Source organism: Haemaphysalis longicornis, unplaced genomic scaffold (assembly GCF_048455015.1).
Source record: "Haemaphysalis longicornis isolate Haplotype H1 unplaced genomic scaffold, Haemaphysalis longicornis Haplotype H1 scaffold_1, whole genome shotgun sequence".
Classification (NCBI taxonomy): Eukaryota; Metazoa; Arthropoda; class Arachnida; order Ixodida; family Ixodidae; genus Haemaphysalis; species Haemaphysalis longicornis.
The window spans coordinates 217,087,886-217,104,816 of record NW_027526203.1 but is presented as its reverse complement, the minus strand read 5'-3'; positions in this window follow the sequence as shown (position 1 = coordinate 217,104,816).

The window sequence follows — 16,931 nt, the reverse complement described above, 5'->3', positions numbered from 1 at the left end:
AAACTCTGGCGACGGCTGTACTCCCACTGATAGCGACGTGAGCGTAGATTCCCTGGCAGTGAACCACTTTTCCGTAGGGGACCTCTCAGGTCTCTTGGGTAGCGTAACCGATGGCCTAAGGTTTACCTCGGACGAGCGGCGAAGTCGAGGCGAGCAGCGGAACTTTTCTGTAGGTAGCGAAGTGGCGGAAAACAGCGAGCAGAGAGGTCTCGGGGGAACGCAGGCACGATGAAAGCACGGGATCGACCAGTCAGACACGCGCGCCGCAATCCCCACAAGAGTTCCGAGCCGTCCCTCTCTTCCATGAAGAGTGACGAAGGGTACAGGTAGAGGGGTCCCCGGGCGCGCTGATGCAGGGGTTACTGCAGGGCAAGCAGAGCTATGGCCTCTGTTCGCGTTTCCATTTCCATGAGCGCGTCTAAACGCCCATCCCGACAGGGGAACGCACACTGCAGGGTTCGGAAACAGGGGTGTTCCCAAACCCCGGTGTTCTACAGCAGCTGCTTCGCCCTCATCTGTTGCGGCAGTTAGGACATTGAGCTGTTACTTGTTGTCGGAAATTGTAGAGCATTTCCGGGATGAACAGTGTGTTGGCTTGTACTTCTTAGAGGATGTGTGCTTGTTCGGTGCTGGTGATTGGTGCGGCTCAGTAGAGGGGATGCATTTTTTTTTTTCGCAGTTCTCTTAGATTTTGTGTGTGCGTGTGTTTTCCGCCGACGCAGGATTTGACCAGGAATCCAGCGCAGAGTGATTGTAATGCATTTGCGGTTGCATGATTCTATTACGAAGTCGTGTAGGTGGGCGGGTTTCCAGTAGCCTGCGCTGTATGTCGCGAATCGCATTGGTAGAGTCTGTGTAGATGTTGGAGTCTTTATGATCAGCGAGTAGCGTGCCGTATGTGTTTCTAATGCGGTGATGTTAGGAGGGCTGTTAAAGGGCCCTATTCAAAGTGCCGCTTTGAATAAGTATGCCACTGTAATGTTTAGCCATTAGCATCGACCTCACTTGAATTCGTTGTTCTATTCTTCACTATTTAGAATGGAGTTATTTTTCGCATAGCTTTGTTTTCAAGCCGGACGTTCGCAACCTGCAAGGTTCCCCCCAAGGGGGCTGAGTCCAGCCTATGAGTTGTGCTAGACGGCACGAGTACGCGGCTTTCCCGGCTGTGGCCACACACCCCACAAAACGCTCCACGTGTCGGAGACCATGGTACAAGTTAAACACGCCCAGGTAGCCTAAATTAATTCATAGTCCTCAGCCACCATGCCTCAGGTGCAGCTTCGGCGCGTGAAACCGCTAAATTAAAGCGAACAAATGGTTATTTTTTTTTTCAACGTGCGGGTGCCTTGCAAGATTCTTCTGTCATGTGTTGCAGTTGCTAAGCGGGGCAAGCGGGAAGGCATACATATCGGACAACCTCCTAGCACCCTGAGAGTTGGTGTGCACTTTCGCTTCAAACGCCCTGATCGACCAAAACGCGAGGTTGTGGAAGACACCACAGGATTCTGCGACACTTCAGATAGACGCTTTTACTTTTTCCTTCACTTCTGGAAGCACTGCGAAAGCTACACTTATCGCCAGCACAGGCATATCGCCTGAGAGGCATACCATGATTTGCTCGTCGCGACAGATACGCCTTCCGTTTCTGTTTCACTTTCGCGGCTTTCTTTTTAATGTTGCTATCGAATCCCTTCATTGCTGCAAGTGAAGGAAAGCCGGCCAATAGCTGTCACACCATTGCAATGAAGTAAATCCACCGGTCGAAAAACGCAAAGACCGGGAAAGAGATAAAAATCTTTTGAGCAAGACTTATCTGATGGGTACAGAGCAGACATTTTTGGCTGAGGTACTTTGCGACCCCCTAATCTAAGCACCGGTGAGCTGCCGACTACGTTCCGCAAGCATTGAATATTTCGAGAAAAAAAAAGTTGAAAAAAGTGTTGCAGGGTCCCCTTAAAAAAAAACAACTACCCAAAAGCAAGACGCGTAAATAAGCCGTCGTTGGCCGTTATGATACCGAAAGAAGGATCGAGTTCTTTACGTTTAGAACCTTAACTCTTATTTTTTTTTTTGCCTGCTGTTTTTACTGAGTGACGGTATATTTGTGATTTAATTTGTCAGAGCCCCAGCGAGGCATGAGCAGATGTGTCTGACATGTACAGACGCTAATTTTAAATTACTTAGCGAGCCAGCGATCCGAGCCTGTCTTTTTTCCACGGAGCCCGTTGCTTTTTCGCGCGCTGTATTCAAATATCTACGGAAAGGCGACAGTGCGAGAGAATTACGGTTGCGAAACGACGACAGGGGACGATGAATTTTTTATACCGAGCGCGGCAGCACGCCGCCGCCGCGATCGAAACAAAAGCGCCGCTGGCGTGAAGCAGCGGTGATCCGCGTCGCTGAGCAATCCGCAAGCGGCGTTCTCGGCGGAGCACCGTTGCTTTTAATTAATAGCGGGAAACGCGGCGGACTACGCCGGCGAACCGAGGCTGCTGCTTAATCAGCAGCGTAGCTTTGTCGCGGCGGGGCGGCGCTAATTTTGATGTGCAGACCCAGACCACGAGCTGGCGCATTTTCTTCTTCCTGTTTACTCCACAGAGTAAACTCGGCTCTCAAAAAAGAAAGTAAGTCACTGAAAAACTGTTCTCTAACTTCACCCTCAGCCTCGCAATTTGTTTTGCCCGGCGCTTATCTGCGCTGGGATGTTGCCCACAGTTAGCAGATCACGCGGGACTATATGAAGTTTAATTCGACGCGTTCAGCGGCGCTAATTACCGGGTAGACGTTAGCGGTGAGCGATATGCGGGCTCCGAATGAGCTGAGACGTGCCTAAGGGATGCGCCACTAAGCACACCGGCATGCCTCAGCCGGAGAGACGGACGACTGGACGAAGCTCACGTCAGCTTAAGTGCCCAGACTTTAGCCATGACGGCATTAGCTTCGCCTAACGGGATAGACTCATCCGCTGTCATTTCGGCGAACCCTGACCACTTTACTGGGTAGTGTTCGGGCTGTGCAAGCAATCGATTGACCTACCAGTTAGCCGATTAATAGTGTTTCGCAGCCGATTCCCGCGATCAGTAAATTGTCGGGAAGTGCACTTTAATTGCGTCGAAATGTTTTTTTTTTTTTTGCTCGCGATTCATACCGTAAGTTGAGGTATAGGATTTAGCACCCAGACAGAGCAACAATTCCCGGTTAAAACTGCAGGGAGCAATTTTATTTGCCCTGGCGTTAACCTCTTCGGATTAATTCATTCAAGAGGCATAATAGGTTGCGGGACATGTATTGGCGAGAATCCAGCTTCTAAGTTTGTAGCTGCTCTAAATTATAGTTTTCTATTGCCCGCATTGACGCTGTTTGTCCACAGCGCAGTGAACGTAAAAGCGGTGGTAAAGTACTAACAACTACCTTATTTCGCTGTCGCATACTTTGGGTGTACCTCACTACGAAACATGTCTTGCTCACATGAGTTAGCAACAGAATGTTTTAGCCCACCACTTATGATTTTTTGAGATCTTCCGCATCTCTGCCGCAATTTTTTCAGTTTGCTTTAAAACTTGTAGCGCAGAAGCATAGGGCGGAAGATATAAGGGAATATTATGTAGGTGGCGATGCAGCTCAGAACACTTCTCTCGGCCAACCTGACGCAGCATTTACCTCAGAAGTCTTTCGCAAAGTTCAATTTAAAATAAATTCTGCGGATTTAACGGACCTACGATAGACCTGAGCTATAAGGCCCATCTTGGTGGAGGGCTACGGATTTATCTGGACCAGCTGGTGATATTTAACGTGCGCTGAATTTGAACGCCCAAGCGTTTTCGTTTTTCGCTTCCACAGGAAAAAGAAGCCACAGCGGTCGTGATCGAACCCGAGCCCTTGGGCTTAAGAGCACAACACTTTGGCAGCTGAGGCATCGTGTTTGGCAGCTGTCGTGTTCGTGTTCCTCAAATTAGTTTTACTGGTGGCGACATCAAACAGTTTAGTTGATTAATCATTGAATCAAAGTCTGCCGATCAAGCTTGTAAAGCTCCTTAGTTCGCCAACAGCTCTACTAGCTCTAAACTTATACCAGCTTGGGTTTCTTGCGCGGGCCGCTTGCTCTGTCCGGCCTTTGTGTTATGCAGAGCACGCGCGCGGCCGTTTCCTTCACCTGGCTCTTAGAGCCTTTTAATCAGCGCACAAATTCCAGGGGGAAATTCACAAAGAGTGCGTAGCTTTGTAACAGCTTCGGTTTTACTTTTTTGGCATTCGTTATGAACGCTTTAGAACGGGTGCAGACTGTTGCCGCAACTGTCGTAATAACTTTAAAAAATGACGTCATTTCAGGCGTCAGCCAACCTAACTGCGTGACACGCCGTTCTTTTTTACGTCCATAGATCACGGTATGGGTTTTGCGTCGGTAGTCATCGCCTTATCCTATGTCTGCCTTTCACCCGTGCATTTTATTAGGAAACTATGCCTGTCGTTTTGTGCATCGAAAGTAAACTTTTGTTGAAGGCCGGACGAAGTGCTCACCGCAAGCAGCACAAAATACTCAGACCGTCACGTGACACTCTCAGTGGGTGTCTTTGGCCGTTCGGCATGAGGACGTGTCCATTCAGCGCGTTTTACTGGTTGCACCCGGCGCCGTCCACTACACCAACCCGTATAGCACGTGCGTGCTGCATTTCGCGCGCCACGGGGGCAGGGTTAACCGCTGATTCAAGGCTATCCTTTCCCACTAAATGTCGACAATCAAGCCAAAGCGGTGGAGCCACGTAACAATGTTGGCTATCCCCAAATAAACGCTACTGTGCATTTAACAAGCTTCTTTCTTTTTGCTTTGTGGTATACGTCAAATGAGGACGTCACGCGCGCGTGGGCGGAATGCGGAAAGACGGCTTCGATAACGGGGGCTTTTTTTTTTTTTTTCCTCTCTGCTTGAGCAGCACCGGTGCTTGACTCCGTTATTAGGGCCTCCGTGAGCGGCTCTCCAGCGACGGGACTTTCGCGCGGGCAAGCCCAAAATGCTCCATCATGGGCCCATCTACGCCTTCCGGCGCTGCGTGTGCTCGGGCGGCAGATGGGCGTGCTCGGAGAAGAGAAACGCCGAGCTCGAAGCGCGTCCCCGAGGTCAAACAATCGAGACCCTGCAGCTGGCCGGACAAGGCTCGCTCCGATCCACTCCACTTTTGCGCAGCTTTCGAGAACTCGCGAGAGTAAATGATATCGGGCTGGACTGAGAGGGGGAGGGAGCGGGTATTGCGTGCGTCCAGCGCGCCCGATGCATCTTCCGCAGATCGGTGTTTGCTCTCCACTCCACGTCCCCTCCGAGCGCGAGAAAAGTGGGCCGCTTGGCGGCCGGTTCCGATAATATCCTTGCTTTCTCTTTTATCCTTTGTGCTCTTTGTCTCTTTTATCCGCACCTCTCCACAGAAAAGACAACATTCTGTGCTCAATGCGTTCTTTTCGCGCCAGCCTGTTTGACACTGGCCAAACGCAGGGTACGCCGGCGCACGCTTTTACAGGCCACTCTACCGAGGAGCTACGTGCCGGCTGGGAAAGCCGCGATGAATTACGTCGGCTTGCGGAAAGGAGGGAGAACAATGTGCGACGCAAGGAGGGAGCTCTGCCCCCTGTTTAACTCGGGGCAAGGTCACGGTCCTCTAGGTGGCCTCCTGAGAACGCACCAGGTTCGCGCACTGAAGGCCGGACTTATTTGAGGCTTAACGGCGCCTTGCATGGATAAGCCCCTCACGCTTCCGGGGGCTGAACAACTGCAGACATAGGTGGGAGCGTTAGCCATGTCCCCTGACGACAAGAGGCAGATCCTCGAAGCAGCAACGGCACGCGGAACTCCAAGCTGTTAGATATTCTCGCACCCAGTTATTTTATTCCCCGCTTTGTTTTGTCCCGTTTGCGCAACTTTGGGGCTTTGAAAAGGTAGTATAGCTCCCCACTAAAGAACGAAAAGAATTCTACCACTTGCATATGTGCCAATTTACGATGCCAATTCAGCCTCGGAAATAAATTTCTTGTAACTACCGTGGTGTTGTTGTAACTACGGTTCTCGAATTCGAGGCCGTTCTCTCACGACTATACCTGCCCTAGGAATAATCTTGGGTTGTCTTAATACCATCCATGAATACCACCTGTCAAAATATCTCAATACTACCAGGTAGAAACAGGTGCGCTATGTTCCCCAGACTCGCGGCTTTTCGAAGCAACGTACCTCTTACTGACATGGAATGCGGCCAGAGTTCATGGGTTTTTCTCTCGAGCGGCGCTGTAATAAGGAAAACAGAAGGGCCTCGTCCGCCGTGTGCTATGATGCCAAAATGGCGCCCCTCCATACTTAATTAAGGCCAGATTTATCATGCAGTCAGTTTTTCCTTCCCTCCCGTCATCATTCAACCGCTTGCGGAGCCATCCCTCTCATCAAATGGTTTCTGAAAGGGTGGACGACAAGCCACCGGGCGACCGAAGCGGCTGGCGGTGGGGATCGGCTTTCAATCCCGTCTACCGCGTCGGCTGCACGTCATCCTTAATGACTTTCGTTCGATATTGCACGCTGAAGAGAGCAGCCGGGAAGGCACTGCGAGTAGGGCGGAGGAGGCGAACTACGTACAAGGGCGTGATGTTGCTGCTGGGGTCGTCCTGACCATCCACATATATATAACCTACGGTGCAGCGTCGCATTTTTTTTACATTTAAAGATTTTTGCGACAGTTCCTGCGCCGTGGCATAAAACTGCTCAACGAAAGCGCTTCTTCTCCAGTCACAGCGATGTATGTATTTTGCGCAAGAATAAAAATCTATGCTATTCTATTCTACATGCAAAAAGACCGGCGCTCGGCTCGTCATGAGAGTTCTCGGTCAAAAGTCCATATTTTCTTCGCCTGTTCAATTCTACCAAAACAATTAACGCCGTTCCACTCAATATGAAAGCTGTCGGAAGTGCAAAGCAGTGATTAGCCGTAATGGGCTGTAGCGCCGTTATCCGCTCTCACTGCTACAACCCAATGAAAGACAAATTTCCCGCCTTCGCAGTGCTCGCGCGCCCCCTGTCTGAAACTGCACCAGCGGGAGTTCTGTTCTTTTTGTGCTTGCTTTTCCTGCCGCACGTGCCGGCGTTGCACTGCCACTTTTTTTCGCTTACTATCGCAAAAACCAACCAAACGAGCGTTCCTAACTAAATGAACGCGGGCGCTGCCGGTTAGTTACGTATGTTTTGACTCATACGTGCCTACAGTTTTCTTTGTGCTGAACAACGGGGAAATGTATGACAAGCGCCAGCGGTTCACGAGTTTCGAACGCTGACTATATAAACCGCTTGGTTTTCGAAGCCTCTGGGTTACGCCGTGACGACAGCCGATACGACGGAACGCCGTGTGGCTCTACTTGGGTCCAGCGAGAGAGCTACGAAGATAAGGCGAGCCCCTAAAGTGCTCTGCACTTAAAACGAAATGGAGCACCGAGCGCTTGTTTTGCGGCCGAAACTGCGTGTGAGATAAACTGTGCTTTCTTTTAAATAGGGGCCAATTAGAGGTGGGGGGTGGGGGGGAGAGGGAGGGCGAGGTTAGGTTGAGAAAACAGCTTGCCCCAGAGTTTCGTTACTCTCCTTGAAATAAAGCAGACATGCCCTCCGTTTCACCACACCATTGCCACCCGGACAAAATGTTCTGTTTGCGTTAGCGGCGTGGTCTTGTCTAGACACTTGGTCCTAGGGGTAAGTGCTCGAAGAACGTCCTCATCGAACGCGTCATAGCCAGACACTTTCCACCACCTTTGCCTTTCATCGCCCAAGCCATATACGCCCGCAGATTTACATCTATTTATTCTTTTTCTGAAGCAGCGTAGCTCGTCTCCAATCGCAGCAATTTCTGCAGCTCATCCGGACACATGTCCTCAAAAATAAATAGGCAGTGTTAGCATATCGTTACCGTGTTTGCGTTACCGTTTACCGTGTTACCGGAAGCGCTGGCGACGGTGAGCCCTGTGCCGGTAAGTTACCGTTCGCGGTAACTCTGGCGTTGCGCAGTCTACTCCCGCAAACACGGTAAACGGTAACGTAAACAAGGTAACGATATGCTAAAACTGCCTAATACCGGCAAAAAAAAACAGCACGAAAGGTTTATTAACCCCTTCCCTGCATGTAATCACGGGAGCTAGTCTCCCTTTTCTTTCTCGTTCGCCACGAACCTCACAAACGGTGTTTCACTCTGCATCACCATGTGCCCGCTGAGGCGTGTCGTGTTCGATTTGACGAAAGCGCGTGACTTAAACATTGCCTTAACCTAGCGTGCAAAACGACACAGAGAGCGGCCGGTCTGGATGGTGACGGAATAGTACAGGCAAAGGGTAGGTGTTACGGGATCCCAGGCGTATACGCAGATGGAAAAGGCTAACATCCGTTTGGCGCTGCGGTGTACGTACGAGTTGGAGGTAACTCCTAGAACGAGCTTTCCAGTGTTAGCCAGAGCGCGGAAGTGGGATTCCGGCAGCGTGCACACACGCTTTTATGCACTGAGCTCCCTGCCCAGCCTCGAATGCAAAGGCGGACTTCCGGAGGCGGAAGTTAGGAATAAAGCCCTGTTGTCTGCGCATCTCCGGCCGCTGGTCGACGGGTATACATACAATAGAGGGTGCTACGGAGACGTGTTGGTGCGTTTGAAGAGAAACATCGCTCTTTTAAAAGAGTATTGCGCAAATGCAGCGCCATTTTCTTTTGCTTGCCGCACGTTATCTGATAGAAGTGAGAAAAAAATCTGAAAAGAACACAGTTCTAATATGACAAGTGCTTGTATAATTAGTACTATATTAAGGCCCCTGCAATTGAAGCAATGGTGACTCGATCTAAATCCACAAGCTCTGTATGGCGGAACTTACGAGGACGCGGGTTCGATTCCCGGCCGCGGCGACCGCTTTTCTGATGGAGGCGAAAAACAAAAACGCCCGTGTGTTCGAGATTTCGGCGCACGTTCAAAATCTCCAGGTGGTCAAATATAATCCGGAGCCCTCCACTACGGCGCGCCTCATCGCCTGCGTTGCGTCGGCGCGTTAAACCCTACAATCAATCACGGTATCGCGGAACTTCGCGGCTAGCCGGTACTGTTTTCCGTAATAAATTCGTGAAATTATTTCAATGCAACGTGCGTCGCTATCGGCTGCTGTGATCAGCTGCGCTATCCGAGTGCCATCTGCGGCTACCAGAGAATCCGGATTCGTTGTATACGGTCGAAGAAAAAGAGGTCAAAGTCAGCTCGATCTAGGATTTCCACTGCCAAGATTTGAGAACGACGTGAAGAAGCTCACACGAGCGTGCGTCGACGCTTGTTGGCCCTCGTCCCTGAAGACTCCGGAATTCAAATGGGACTCTACGCGAGAACGCAAGGGAAAGGACAGAGGCACTAAGTTTCTGAGGCTGCGATTTCTTTCTTCTGTCTTCTTCGGTGTAGCCTGACTATACGCACAAACCCAGAGCTTTCGTGGGCCGTGACGAGTCAGTACAGTGTTTTTCCTGCGCTACAGTTTCAGCGTCGGTTGTCGACAGGAGTAATCTCCAATGCGTTGCCGTTGATAGGTCCAAAACACGGAGCGTCCTGTGAACTCGCTGTGCTGTCGCGTGTTGCCTTCCGCGCTGCCTTACCAACAGCAGGTTTGTGCTGAGCATTCGCAGACGCCCAACAGATTTTCCGCCAATGCTAGCCACAAATGATTTTGCAAGCGACTATACTCGTTATCTTGGCGTCAATTTCGACTCTTGCAGCATCGTCGGTCAGCTCACTAAGGCCAACTTTACGAAAGAAACCAAGAAATCGCCTCACACTTAAAAAAAAGAAAAAAAAAACAACTCATAATTTTGAGGACGCCATACCAATGAATGAAAAAAAAAAAAAAACATTATGCTGAACATCGACTTGGGGATTTCTTCTGTCTATTGTAACCTTCCAATTCCGTAACATGCTTTGCCTCAGGAGTAAAATAAATAAACTAATACGCGCAGCGCTCCATTTCTCTTGATTCGTGCAATGTACACAAACCTTAGCTACACGGTCAGTTTAATGTTGGTTTAATTCCTCAGCTTTCGTAGGTAAGCACTTACCACTTTGCTAACGAATGTTCGATGTCACTAGCGTACGCCCCCCCCCCCCCCCCTCCGAAATTTTTGGCACGGGGGCGATTTTCACGGCTAGATCAACCACGAGCCATTTTCTGTGTTTAGGCTTGTTTTTATTTTGCTGTTTTTGTTCTTATTTATTAATTTTGTTTGTTATTAATATTATGTGGTAATGTTTGTTTGTTATTATTTTCTCACGTTTTTTAATGTGGGCCTGCGTACGCCACTGTTCGATGCAGCCACAAAATTACCAATGCAAATAAAAAACAAATCTTCATCTGATGGTACCTTTTGATTCGCGGGGATGAGCCATACCCGAGCCGTCTGACATCCACGCCAGCAACTTCAACTGCAGGTGAAAAATCCTCATCCTGAAGGTACCACACCAACGCACGGCATGACGGTCATTGACGTCAGTGACAGCGTCATCCCTTACTGGGCTTTACGGCGAAAACTCAGTGGTGCTTGTCCATACACACTCACACCGAAAATGTGCTCACATACTCTCGCCTGGGATTGGCAAATATGATAGGCGCAGGGGCGTAGGAAGGGGGGGGGGGGCTTATGGGGAGCCCCCCCCCCCCCCCCCCCCCCCCCCGAAATTTTGACGCGCTGTCATGCACGGCGACCAAGGCAACCACCTGCGCCGGAAACCATCCTAGGATTTTGTCCAGAACCCCAGGAGTCCTCTCCGGAAAGCGCACCAGCTCTCCCTTGGTGGCCCGTTTCCCTCCTGGTGGTCATTAAAGTTTTGAGACCGCACGCGCGCTTCGGGTCGCCGACAGACATTCAAGCCGACAATTCTACGTCGCTTTGTCGAGCGCCCCCCCTCCCCCTCCCCACTCTGTGGCCGCGCACGCCGCCACACACCGCGCACGGCACTTATCCCTTTTTCCGCCGCCGATAGGCGACCAATTGTTTCCCGACGGACCCCCCATTCTCGTTCCACGCGCCCCGCCGTCCCGTTATCGCCGCCCTCGTTGTCAGCCAGACGACCTCGCGTTTTCAGGCCGGAAAGAACACCACACGTAGCCGGCACGAGACACGCGACTAAATGACCTGCGCGACCCAATGTTTCCAAGCCTAGATCCCCAGAATGACTGGCGGGAGAAGCCCATTCAACCGTCTCGCGGGGACACCTGCAGGCGAAAACAACCCTTCTACCCGCGGTTGGTCCAAAGTGCTCGGGATCGCACAAAACGAGGGCCACCCAGACGGCCTCGTTAGTTCGTCATAGCCCTCCCCGCGAATACTTGCCGCAGTTCGTCGACCTGCCCGATACAGCAGCGGCCAAGCCTACCACTTCCCTCAAATCGAGGCGCCGACACCGGGCGCTGCGGCATCATTACAAACAAACGAAACGGTGCGCAGCGCGCGTCCCTTCTTTGAACCCGCCCCGTGGCCGCCCGCGTCAAACCCAGAGGCGCGAAGTAATGCGTTTCCGTCTGCGCTCCGCGCTGTCCATTCATCACCGCATCCCAATCGGCGGGAAAAAAAAAGAACATATGACAGAATAAACGAGCAGCTTGCGATTTTAGGAAAAGAGGTGCTCGAACTTAACAGGTGCCCTCAAGTGTTTGCACGTGGTTTCGTTTGTTGTGTCAACGCCGCCTGTATAAACAGTGCCTAACGCGTGAGCGAAAAATGGCCAAACAGCCACTCTCCTGTTGCTCTCTCCTACCCTTCCCCGCTCCGTAGCCTTCCAGCGTGCTTTCGTGTCCGCCAGCCAGCGCCGCTTCTCGGAAACTATGCAAAATAGTGGAAAGTTTGTTTAGCGTTCCCGAGGCGGCGCTCCTACGCCTTCTTGTTTTTCGCCATGCCTGTCTGGCTTGGTCTGTCACTGATAAAACTTCCTTTGTCACGAAGCAAAATCCCTTGCGCTTCCGCAGGCTGATGCCGGCTTTGCGCGCTTATCTACTCGGATCACAGGCCCTGAAATTTTCTGAGTGGGGCATCCCCCCTCTATCCCCTCCGCATTTAGGTATTGTTTTGACCACCCTGTTCGGACTCCGCATCGGTACGTTCTTCTAAAATTGAGGACTGTACTGTAGAAGCGCCCGGACAGCGTGGCGGGATCGCAGCTGCTTATCCTTTTGTTTCCTATAATTTTCTGAAGTTTACAAGCACGTGATATTATTGGAAAGTAATCGTAGAAGTGAGCGCCTGAACAAAAAACGTGCACGCAATTTTTTCTTCTCTAAATACTCCAGAAAGAAAAAATATCAGTAAAATAATGGCTGCCCCATCCGAAAATATCGTTTTTCTGTTAGCTATATGTCTACCCGACAATAAGTATGTTCTTAGACTATTTCAGTCCGCCTCCATCTTTATCTTTGGAAAAATGCAGCAAGTAGGAAGCGAGCGACACGTTGAACGAGATCACCAGTGCGCCACAGAACTAGCGCCCCGTCACGGCTAAGATGTAAGCGAAACGGCCCTTGAAGCCCAACAGGCAAGCTGACAGACACGTCGTAGAAGTGGGTGCAGCGTTCGCGACTCGCGAGCAGTGACGTAAGGCGAGATGTCCGCCGGCACGCGCCACATAGCGGATCAGTGCCTGAACTAAGCGTCCCTACCCTTCCCATTGAAAAGCGCGCGACGCGTCAGGCAATGTTAATACAGGCGGCGTTGGTTGTGTTTTACTTAATTGTTTTTCGTCTTTCCCTTTTTTCTAGTGGGGGGAGAGAGTTACCAACGTTTCGGGGTTACGGGGGCGTTGTCCGCCGCAGTTTATGCACGGATTTGCGAATGCAACCAACCAGATCGCCACGAGATGCTGATTGGCACGTGCGTCGTGGGCGGAGCCTAAGTGACCGATAACAACGAGACACGACATCTCGGGGTCGGATCCTCAGGGTTTCACACAAAGTTAGCTGTCTGATACGCTTATTTTGCTTCTTACTCTGCTCAAGTTCAACTTCAGTCTGCAAATATTTTTTCTTTCGTTTAAATATACTTTTAAAGAAACCTCCCCTACAATCGTCGTCGTCAGATCATCAGGGAAGATAAGAACCTTTAGTGTAAATATTCAACTTAATATGTCTTCGGAGTTCATCTGTCTGCCCTTCAATGCCGCGTAGCGACTGCACGGAATTCGGCGTTACAATATGTCACAGAAGAGGATATCGTCATTTTTTCCTCCTACGTCCAAGCGTCCGTGCCAAGACACTGAAGCCAGCAAAGGTAACTATGCTATTTCTTTTACAGGTTTTCTTGTGTTCAATGTATGGTGCGTAAAATGCATGATCTTGAAGCCTAGAATCGGGTTTTCGTAGGCGGACAGGTATTGGCAGCTACGTTTTCAAAATAGCAACATTATTACTGATAAACCAGTAGTCAAGTGAGGGGAATAAGATGCATTATTTGCGAAAGTAAGCGTTAGCATAACCAACATGTAACAGCAACTCTTTCTCATAAAAGTCAGGTCTCCTGACTTTCATTCGTGGAGACATTTGTTTGCATGCATTCTTTTCAGTACTGAGACCTTTTCTGTATATGTCCTATTTTTTTCCTTCAGTCATGCAACTGCTTGAAATTCAATCATGTTCGGTTTCGAAATCATTATTTCGATGTTGTCGCTGCCTTTCTTAAAATGTTTTCGCCACGCCGGCGTACAATGCCGACGATGCCGGCAGGACGAAAAGCACTGTGGATCAAGCCTTGCGCTGTCTTTTTATTCAGTAGGTCCTTCAGTCGCGTGATGAGACAACCCTCTTCCCCCTTCAAAGAAAAAATTCCTCTCTTTCCAAGAACACAGAGGAGCGCTCCCTTCCATGGTTTGCATAAAAAATCGAAAAAATCGCTACTCACGCTAAAAAAAATGTCCCCTTCCCTGACATGCAATTTTCACGTCTGGTTTTGATCACGCGTAGGATTGAACAGGCCGGATAACCACGGGGGTGACGGAGCTATGACGAGGCGCAGTCTAAAAAATTTGGTTTTTCTACAACTCGTATTGAGTTTGTCGCCACTGCACCCTTAGCCTAGGTGGCACATCTTACGCTGTTTCCCCTAAACACATATAGATTCCGCTTCTTAGTGCGAAAACAGCTTCTAAGTCACAAACCGGTGAACCAGCGCGTTACGCTGAGCACTGCAGGAAACACCTTGCTCGCACAGGCCAAAGGTGCAGTTTCACACACCGAACATTATGCTACTTATATACATGGCGGTAGGAGCTTATAAACAAAGATGGCGCATTATTGGGTCATTGGGTATAGCGACAAGAGAGGGCTGCTGTTTATTTTTTTCCCTTGTGGTTTGCGCAGGTACTGGTTCAAGACAAAAAATCTCTACTGACACAAGAGACGAAGGACTGGTGCCAGAGCCACATCTGGAAACTCAGAAGCATGCGTCTGTACCATCTGTACCGACAGGCTCAACATGCTCATCTGGTGAGAATTCGCACATATTTTTCTTATTCGTTCAGTTATTGTGCACAATTTAGAAACAGATCGCTCATGTATCGAACCACGTATAGTGATATCAAATATTTAACTCTTTCAGATGCGCAAACGGTCCTAACAAGCAAATTTGACATAGGGCTGCACTCGAATTACTCAACAATGGAAGACCAGACCAGATATCAGCTTCTGACATCTCCGTGGATTCCACCTCAAGGATACAGATTCAAATCTACGAAAGATTTGAAGCAAAACCGAAGATTTCAGTCGGCATGGCTCGATAGATATCGATGGTTGAGCTACTCAGACCTTCAACAAGGTGCTTTTTGTCGAGTGTGCGTCCTGTTCTGCGGGCCGGAGGTTGGCAAGGGCCAACATGCACGCACTGGAGCCCTCGTGTCTAAGCCTTTCCAGAAATGGAAGCACGCTCTCGAAATCTTTGATGCGCACGAAAGCACCAAATATCACCGTGATTGTCAACTGGCGGCTGATAACTTTATCCAAACGTTCTTAGGAAACGCACCTAGTGTGGTTGATCAGCTGGACCAGGGCAGACAAAATCAAATAAGAGAAAACAGAAGAAAATTGCAGCCTGTTGTTGAGACAGTTCTTTTTTGCGCACGGCAGGGTCTGGCTCTGCGTGGCCATAGGGACAGCGGTCCTCTGGACTTGAGCGCCGTCTCCGCGGAAAACGAAGGAAACTTCATAGCGCTACTTCGAATGCGAGCCGATTGTGGCGATACAGCTCTGAAGGACCACCTGGAGGGCTGCCCCAGTAATGCCTCGTATTTAAGCCCAGCGGTACAAAACCAAATTATAGAAATTTCTGGCGAAGTCATCAAAGAAAGATTGGTTGCAAAAGTAAACGCCTCAGGCTGCTTTGCAGTACTTGCCGATGAAACTACAGACATTGCTGGAATTGAACAGCTTACCGTTTGCGCAATGTACCTGAACAAGGATACCGACAACATCGAAGAAGTGTTTTTAGGCTTTGTGCCAATACAGGACCAAAGCGGCAGAGCCCTTGCCGACACAATTATCAAATTTCTCATTGACCTAGGAATTAACATGCAACACCTTCGTGGCCAAGGGTATGACGGCGCAAGCTCTATGGCAGGTAGAACCAATGGTGTGCAAGCCGTCGTTCGCGAAAAATATCCGACCGCATTGTACACACATTGCGCCAGCCACTCCCTTAACCTAGTTTTGTGTGCGGCCTGCTCCATTACAGATATCCGAAACTGCTTTGGGACGCTAAAGCAAACATCGAATTTTTTTCGGAAATCTGCTAACCGTTCGCACGTTCTGAGAAAAATGATAAGTTTGATGTGCCCAAGTCCACAAGGCAGCGGCTTCTGGGATTATGCGAAACGCGCTGGGTGGAAAAGCATGATGCAGTGCTTTCATTTGTCAGACTTTTTGAAGCGGTGATCGCAGCACTAGAGGAAATTCAAGACAATGGCAGTGGTGAAAGTTCCGCTCAGGCGAATAGTTTGGCGTTGGCACTTCTGTCACCAGCATTCCTCGTGAGCCTGCATGTGGCGAAGAATGTGCTTGCATTGACTCTGCCGCTGTCAAAGAGGCTGCAGTCGAGCAGCATCGACATGAGCGCCGCGATGGACGACCTACACTTGGTACAGGAGACTATTCAGAATGACCGAGACAGTGCCACTGTCTCCTTCTCGAAAATATTTGCACAAGTGCAGGCCGTGGCAAACAAAATGAATGTCGAAATCACCAGCCGACGAGCCGGCGTACGGCAGCAGGATCGTGGCGTTGCATTAGAAAATCGAGTGCAATATTTTAGAAGAACCGTATTCATTCCATTCATGGACTACGTGTTAGCACAGTTGCACCAACGGTTCGAAAAGCACAGGACAACATTAGAGTGTTTTTGTGTAATTGTGCCATCCGCAATACCACCACTGCAAGACAATCGCGAGAAAGCAGCGGAAAACCTCGTCGCTAGTTTTCCACAGCACGTGGACGCAAGGGCTGCTTTGGCAGAACTGCGACTTTGGTGGGCAAAGTGGATGAACAAAGCAGCAAACCTCCGCCCCAGCACAGGAATAACTGCCCTCTCTCACTGCGACTGCCAGTTCTATCCGAATGTGCACAAACTGCTTCAGATTCTAGTCACCCTTCCAGTGACAACTGCCACCGCAGAGAGAACATTTTCGAGCATGAGGTTGTTAAAGAACTACTTGCGCTCCACGATGTCCCAGGAACGCATGGTTGGCCTAGCGCTTCTGTACGCTCACAGAGACGTTGATGTCAGCGTATCAGAAGTCATTGACCGCTTCGCTAAAATTCCCCGTCGAGTAAGCTTTGTCCTTTAAATAGAGAATCAGTAAGAAACCATTGCAAGTAAAAGAAACGATGTTAGTTCAGCTTCATAAGAGTGTAATTGTGGTAACGAATCATTG